This window comes from Cynara cardunculus (assembly GCF_001531365.2).
Source record: "Cynara cardunculus var. scolymus isolate 2C chromosome LG 6, CcrdV1, whole genome shotgun sequence".
Taxonomy (NCBI): Eukaryota; Viridiplantae; Streptophyta; class Magnoliopsida; order Asterales; family Asteraceae; genus Cynara; species Cynara cardunculus.
In genome coordinates this window covers 2,943,915-2,950,794 of record NC_037533.1, presented here as the reverse complement: position 1 = coordinate 2,950,794, position 6,880 = coordinate 2,943,915, and positions in this window count along the sequence as shown.

Genomic DNA, 6,880 nt, shown 5'->3' with positions numbered 1-6,880 from the left:
AATCCATACTCCTCTTAAAATACACAGTGTTGGGTATGTAAGGACCCTTCGCTGGCAGAGTCAGATTCAACATAAAGATATCTGGCTTCTTTGAATCCTTTAGTATTTCCTCTAAGGAGAATTTAATTTCATGTTCGTTCCTAAGAGTAGGTCCATCATTAGGATCTGAAGGATTCCTTCTTCTTTTGGACAGCAACTCAGGCACTAGAGGAACAACAACGAACTCGGACACCTTCTTGTTGGGATCATTCAGGATCTCTTCAATTATTTTTTGATGCCTGGACTTTGAGCGTTGGATGGCTTGGCGATATTTTATCCATTCATCATGGCCATACTGCTCGAGATACGAAGGGTACTTGGTGACTGCTTCAAGGTTGTCTCTGGAGATGAGCATTTCACCATCTTTCATCCGTTCATTATTAGTGATGTTTGAAATTCGATGGGGACTTATTCTTTTCTTCAAGCTCTTTTCACTCCATCTTTGATCGTGGTCCTTCAGCGTCAGTGCTCTCTGGTGTTCTCGTTCATCTTGGGAGAGCAACTGAGCCTGGGCCTTGAAGGGATTCATCTTCTTCAGCTTTCCCTTGGCAAGAGCTTTGACTGCAAGAGACTTGGCCAACTTCAAGTTGTCTTCCATCTGCTTTTTTTGTATGCGCGGCTCTTCCTTGGCCTTGAGAGCTTCTCGTTCCGCTTCTGTGAGAAAGTCAAACTCACCACAACCAGAGGTACGAAGAGAAATTTTTACTCTGGTTTGGTTGGTATGTTTCCTCAACTGAGACATATGTTGGTCAAAAAGAGCTCCAAATGTTGGAATAAAGGGGATCCTTTCATCTCTAAGGGAGATTCCCTTCTACGCTGGTGCTGGCCTGGTATGATATTATATGGTGAAGTCGTCATCATCACCTAGATCACGTCCAATATCATGTAGAGAAAAGTCTTCATCATCTTCTTTCTCTCTATCCTCGTCACCAACATTTACTTTAGAGGTGATGGGAAGGTCTTCATCAATAAAAGAAGCTATAACGGCATCATCTTCATCCTCAACTTCAGCATCAGCTTCAGTGTCATCGAATTTGATGGCATCCTCAAGTTGAGGGATCATAGCATGAGTAACTTCAGCTTCAATAGCAACAACAACTTCAGCTTCAGGTTCCTCAGCAGGTAGGTCTTTCTACCCGTCTTTGTCTTCAGCAAGAGAAGAAGTGAGGTCATTAAGACGCTGAGATAGATCTTCTATGTGAAGCTCGAGTTTGAAAGCGCCTCAGCTTTTAAGAGATTGAATTCAGTCACTCGGTCCGTAGATTGGCGATCAGTGTCGGTGAACGAGGGTTCAAGGATTGGGGCTGGACGTTGAAGAAGTGTTAGAATATGCTCCAAGAGCTCACCATGCCTGACGAGCTGTACTTGCACTTCATCGGCCTTGTTGTTTAAAGCATTAATGGCCTCAGTGTTGGTGTGCACATCGACTTGCACCGTCTTCATCAGTTTCTTCACCTCGCTAACCTCAGCTTTGACAGTAGAGGGGCCGGAGGTGAGGTCTTCCTTGGTGGGTATGTCTTGGTGGACTTGGTCCATTTTGTCCAAGACAGTCGGCATAGCAGGTAGGAGGAGTTTAACATCCTCAGCCATGTCATAGACCTCAGTCTCCATGGTTGTGGGCTCTGTAGCAGAAGGACCTAAAAGAGAAGGAAGATCTTGAGCATCAAGGGGCTCTATGTTAGAAGATATTAAAGGATAGGGAGATGGAATACCTGAGGGGTCATCAACATCATCCAAAGGATTAATACTGGTTGTCTCAAATTCGCCTTCGTGAGGATAGGCATCCTGTAACTGAGGCACCTCGAGAGGAGTCACCTCAGGTCCTGTGGTGGGTGCTTCTTCATCAGTGGGGACAACCACTGGTGAGTCATGAGCATGTGTCGAGACCAATGGAGAAGGAGAAGAAAGAATGGCTAAGAGAGGTTGTGAGTGTTCAGCAGTGGCAATGTTGATATTCTTACCTTAAGTGATTTGGGTGAGGTGGTGGGTGAATATCCACGTGTACGACAGTGTCTATAGAGATCAATGAAAAGCTTGGAGAAGGTATCAGAGAGAGCACCTTGGGGATAAGGTTTGTTTCAATGATTGAAACATGTTGAGAGGTAACAGTCAGCGACTTGGCTTGCTCTTTTTTGGCTTTCTTGGCCCTTAGTGAAGGACCAAGATGGGTTTGTGAGGAGGTCCTCTTAGAGGATATGGATGTGGTGGTTGGGATACACTGGGGGGGGTTTGCCTCAGTCATGACCATCAGGGTATAAGCAGAAGGGAAATAAGACATACTTGAACCGTTAGCGATTGCAATCATGGGTACTAAAGCCCAACATCTCCAAGTTTAGACTTGTGGTCCAAGATTCGAGATCCAAGCCTGCAGATGGGCATGTTGCCTTCTGTGGGGTACTTGTTGCCAAAGATTTTGGCAAACATCATGCACAACAATCTGGTGTAAGGTACCACATTTTCTCGCTGGCGCTTGTTCAGCTTCAGCGTTAGGTCTTCAAAGATCAATCCAGCATAGTTGATCTTCAGCTGACGTATGACAGAGACGCCAATGTTGAGTGCCACCCTTGAGGCTTGGTCCTGGCCACTTGTCTTGCGTCCCATACACTGGATGAAGAATACTTGTCTCTTTGAGAAATACAATACTTGTTCAACGATCACTAAACAGACTCAATGATGATCGCTGAAGCTGAATAAAGATAAAGTACTTTTCGTAAGATAAAAAGTATCATCATCAGATCACTGAGAAAGAGGATCAACAGATAAGGACATAAAAGCCTTTCAATGTGATAATGGTCGAGAGTTTAATAATTTTGACTAACACAAATTTTGTGCAGAAAAAGGCATGGACTTTTGTTTCTCATTCCCCCCACACTTCCTTTGAAAACAGTAAAGACGAGCGAATCATTCGAACCATTAGTAAATGATTTGCAGCACTCTCATCCATGCATCTTACCTCCTTTATTCTAGAAATACGCATTATCCATGGCCACCTACACCCTCAACATCCTTCCCACACGCAACTAAACAACAAAACTCCCATCGAAATTCTCTAATGGATCCCCACTTTTACACATATCCGCACCTTCGGTTGCCTTTACTACCCAAATATTTCATCTATAACCCCTCATAAACTCACCCCTCGATCCACATTTTGTGTCTTTTTAGGCTATCCCCCAAAGTATCGGGGGTACCTATGTTTTGACCTATTTATAAATAAAATCCTCTTATTTCGTCATATCAGTTTTGAGGAAATAATCATCCCCTTCTCTGCCATTCACAAATTCTTCCCAATTAATTATCGTTTTCTTGATTCCTCGGAACTATCCCCTTCCTCACCCATTCTATGCATGGCAATCCCACCACCTTCATCACTTCTATGCATCCACTTCCTCCTTACATTATCTATTGTCCCCTCCTCACCCACTCCCACTACTATGGCCCATACACCACCATTACCTACAGCTTTCCCTAGTCCCCATCCACCTACGTTCATCTCCACATCCTCCCCTTCTCCCCTCCTCAGCCTTCCCCATCACCCCATCCTCTACATACAGCTACCATCTGATGTAAACCCAAGTTAAAGGTGGCATACTCAAACCTAAAGTCCAAATTAACCTCACCACTCAAGCCATATTGCCCTTACCATCCAACCCCAAAGTGGATATGCTTGACCAAAGTTAGAATGACGCCATGACGAATGAGTACAATGCTCTTATTAGACAACATACCTAGGATCTTGTTCCAAGGCCAGGGGGTGAACATTATTCGTTTTATGTGGCTATTTTGCCATAAATTCTGGGGAAATGGTGCTCTTGAACGCTGCAAGGCCCAACTAGTAGTTAATGGGAAATCACAAAAAGTCGGGGTTGATTGTAATGAGGCATTAGCCTGGTGGTCAAACCGGCCACCATTCGTACCATCCTAAGTATTTCCATGGGACGTAATTGGCCAATTCACCACATTGATGTTTAAAATGCATTTATGCATGGAAACCTAAAGGTCATGTATTAACCACCGGGTTCGTAAGTCCATCTGCTCCGGGACATGTTTGTCGACTTTGTAAGGCTCTTTACGGATTAAAACAAGCACAATGAGCATGGTACCAATGTTTTACCAATTACCTTTTGCAGCTTGGTTTCCTCTGCAACAAAAGTGACAATTTTTTATTTATCTACTATCAAAAGATACCGATACTGTCTACTTATTACTATATGTGGATGATATTGTCTTGGCAGCCTCTTCGGATAAGTTGAAATCAAAAATCATTGGGGCCCTTAAAGCCTATTTGCAATGACTGATTTAGGCCAGTTGAGTTACATTTTGGGCGTCTCTTTCACTTGAATACCACAAAGTATGTTTTTATCTCAATGAAATATGTCGAGAGCATCATTCATCGGGCAAAAATGGCAAACTGCAAGATCATGCCCACCCCAGTTGACTCGAAGTCCAGACCTAGTGCTCATGATAGCAATCCAGTTGAAGAACCATCTCTCTGTCACAGCCTTGCCAGTGCCCTCCAATACCTTACATTCACTAGGTCGGACATTGCCTATGATGTACAACAAGTATGCATGTTTATTCATTCTCCTCGGGAACCATATTTTAATGCTTTTAAATGCATCATTTATTACCTCAAGGGAACTCTTGATCATGAACTGCTTCTCTACCTGTCTGCTCCAAACCGATTAATATCCTATACGGACGTTGATTAGGGCAGTAGCCCCCAACACCCCGACGATCTACATCTAGTTACTGTGTATTCTTGGGACATAATCTTATTCCCTGGTTCATCAAACAACAGGAAACTCTCTCTCGATCGAGTGCTTTGGCTGAATATCGTGGCATAGCGAATGTAGTTGTTGAAACATGTTGGTTATGGAACCTCTTTCTCAAGATCCAATACCCCCCTCGATGAGCCACTATTGTTTATTCTAACAATATATTTGTCGTCTACTAATCTAGAGGTCTAACACCAACGGACCAAACACATTGAGATGGACATACACTTTATTCGTGAGAATGTCTCCTTGGGTCACATTCACGTCCTTCATGTTCCTTTCTTCCTACCAGTATGCAGATATCTTAACCAAGGGTTTTCCTTGAAACTTCTCCTTGACTTTAGATCCAGTTTGAGCGTTCCACTTCCTCCCGCTCGAACTGCAGGGGTGTGATAGAGAATATATTTTCGAGATATTTTCCATATATTTTGTATAGATATGTTTGGGATAATATGGTAATTATCCCTTGTATTTACCTTCCTATTTTATAGGTTATAAGCTTTGTACATATTCAAGATATATGAATGAGAGAGGCAAGGGATTTTTACCAAACGTTACTTAATCATCAGAGAAAATTGGAATATTGATGCTTTAGAGAAGCAGGTTTTATTATATTTAGGCCTTGAGTCTGGGATTTGATTTTAGGGATTTTTGTGTCAACTTGGCTAGTATGCAAAAAGACAATAAAATAACTTGTTTCTTAGTTTTCACATTTTTTCTATCGACACAATAATCTAAAGCTCCATATTAGTTTGTGATCATGTTTTGAGCTACTAGAACTAACCAACCATTTTTTGGGTTTATAACTTAACTGGTTTTTCAAATGGGCTTTGGGTGATATGTGGCGATCTTTTTGTTACTGTTTAGACCAGTCTTATTGCCTTCTCAAAAATAGCCAATGAGAATATTGTCTTTCTTAAGTTTTTTTTTTTTGGGGGGGGGGGCTCATATGCATGCAGTAGCGAACGCATGATCTTTGTTGAGCGAGTGCACCTTTAAGGGGGATTAAACGCCAGTAAAGTTGTATGATGTGTTTTTAGCCGAACTTTGTCATTTTGAGGGATATTAAGCTTTTTGGTTGATTCCAAGGGATTCTTTTTTAAAGTTTTTTGGTTGGTTTTGATGAACTTTTTTTGTTGTTTCGAGGGACTTTTCCAGTTTTTGGGGTTGATGTTCCTTATATTTTCCAATTTCTTGGAGCACCGCTCAGTTTTAGCGATTGCACCTTTATACTCGATAGAAAATTCTACTTGTAGAAATTAGTGGAGCGGGTACACGGGACCCCGATCAACCTTCATAGTTTCGCCCTTGATGCAATGCACATTGAAAGCAAATGCAAAGGCCAAAAGGAAAAAAATAAATAACAAAGCTCTAATCCTATTACATAATAAACCTACAGTTTTAGTTCTCGATCCTGTCATACCAAATGTCAAAAATCTCATAAAGAGATGCATATCAGTAAAATTGTATTGTAGAGTGAAACGTGTGAGATTCGGGTAAAATGCATCAACATGAGAAAAGAAAAAGACAACAAGTAAGAAAACTCATTCAAGTCCCGACTTATCCTCAAAGTTTAGTAATTCTAGTTTAACGAAGGAATTTGGATTATGAAAGGCTATTGGAATCAAGATCATTATGCTTACTTTTTGACCAAGTGGCCTTTTATCAAACACTTACCGGTAAGTGCTTACTGGTAAAATTTAACTCTATTATTTACTTACCGGGTAAGATTTTAATCCACCAAAACGACATCGTATGCAACAATGTACCCAGTAAGCGCTTACCGTGATAAGAATCGTCGCCCTCACTTACCGGGTAAGACTCTTGGTCTTTGTCTCATTCTTACCGGTTAAGATTCTTGGTACTTACCATATTCATCAGGTGAGGTAATGTGACTGGGTAAGCACTTACCCAGATAAACGTTTGGTAAACGGTCCCTAAAAACACTTCTTACAAAAAAAAAACATAAGATATTGACTTTAGTGGGAACAAACCCACTTTTTTAGTTTCATAGAAATTTAAGTCTTTTATTTTTCATTTTAGTCACTTTAGTTGCAACTTAC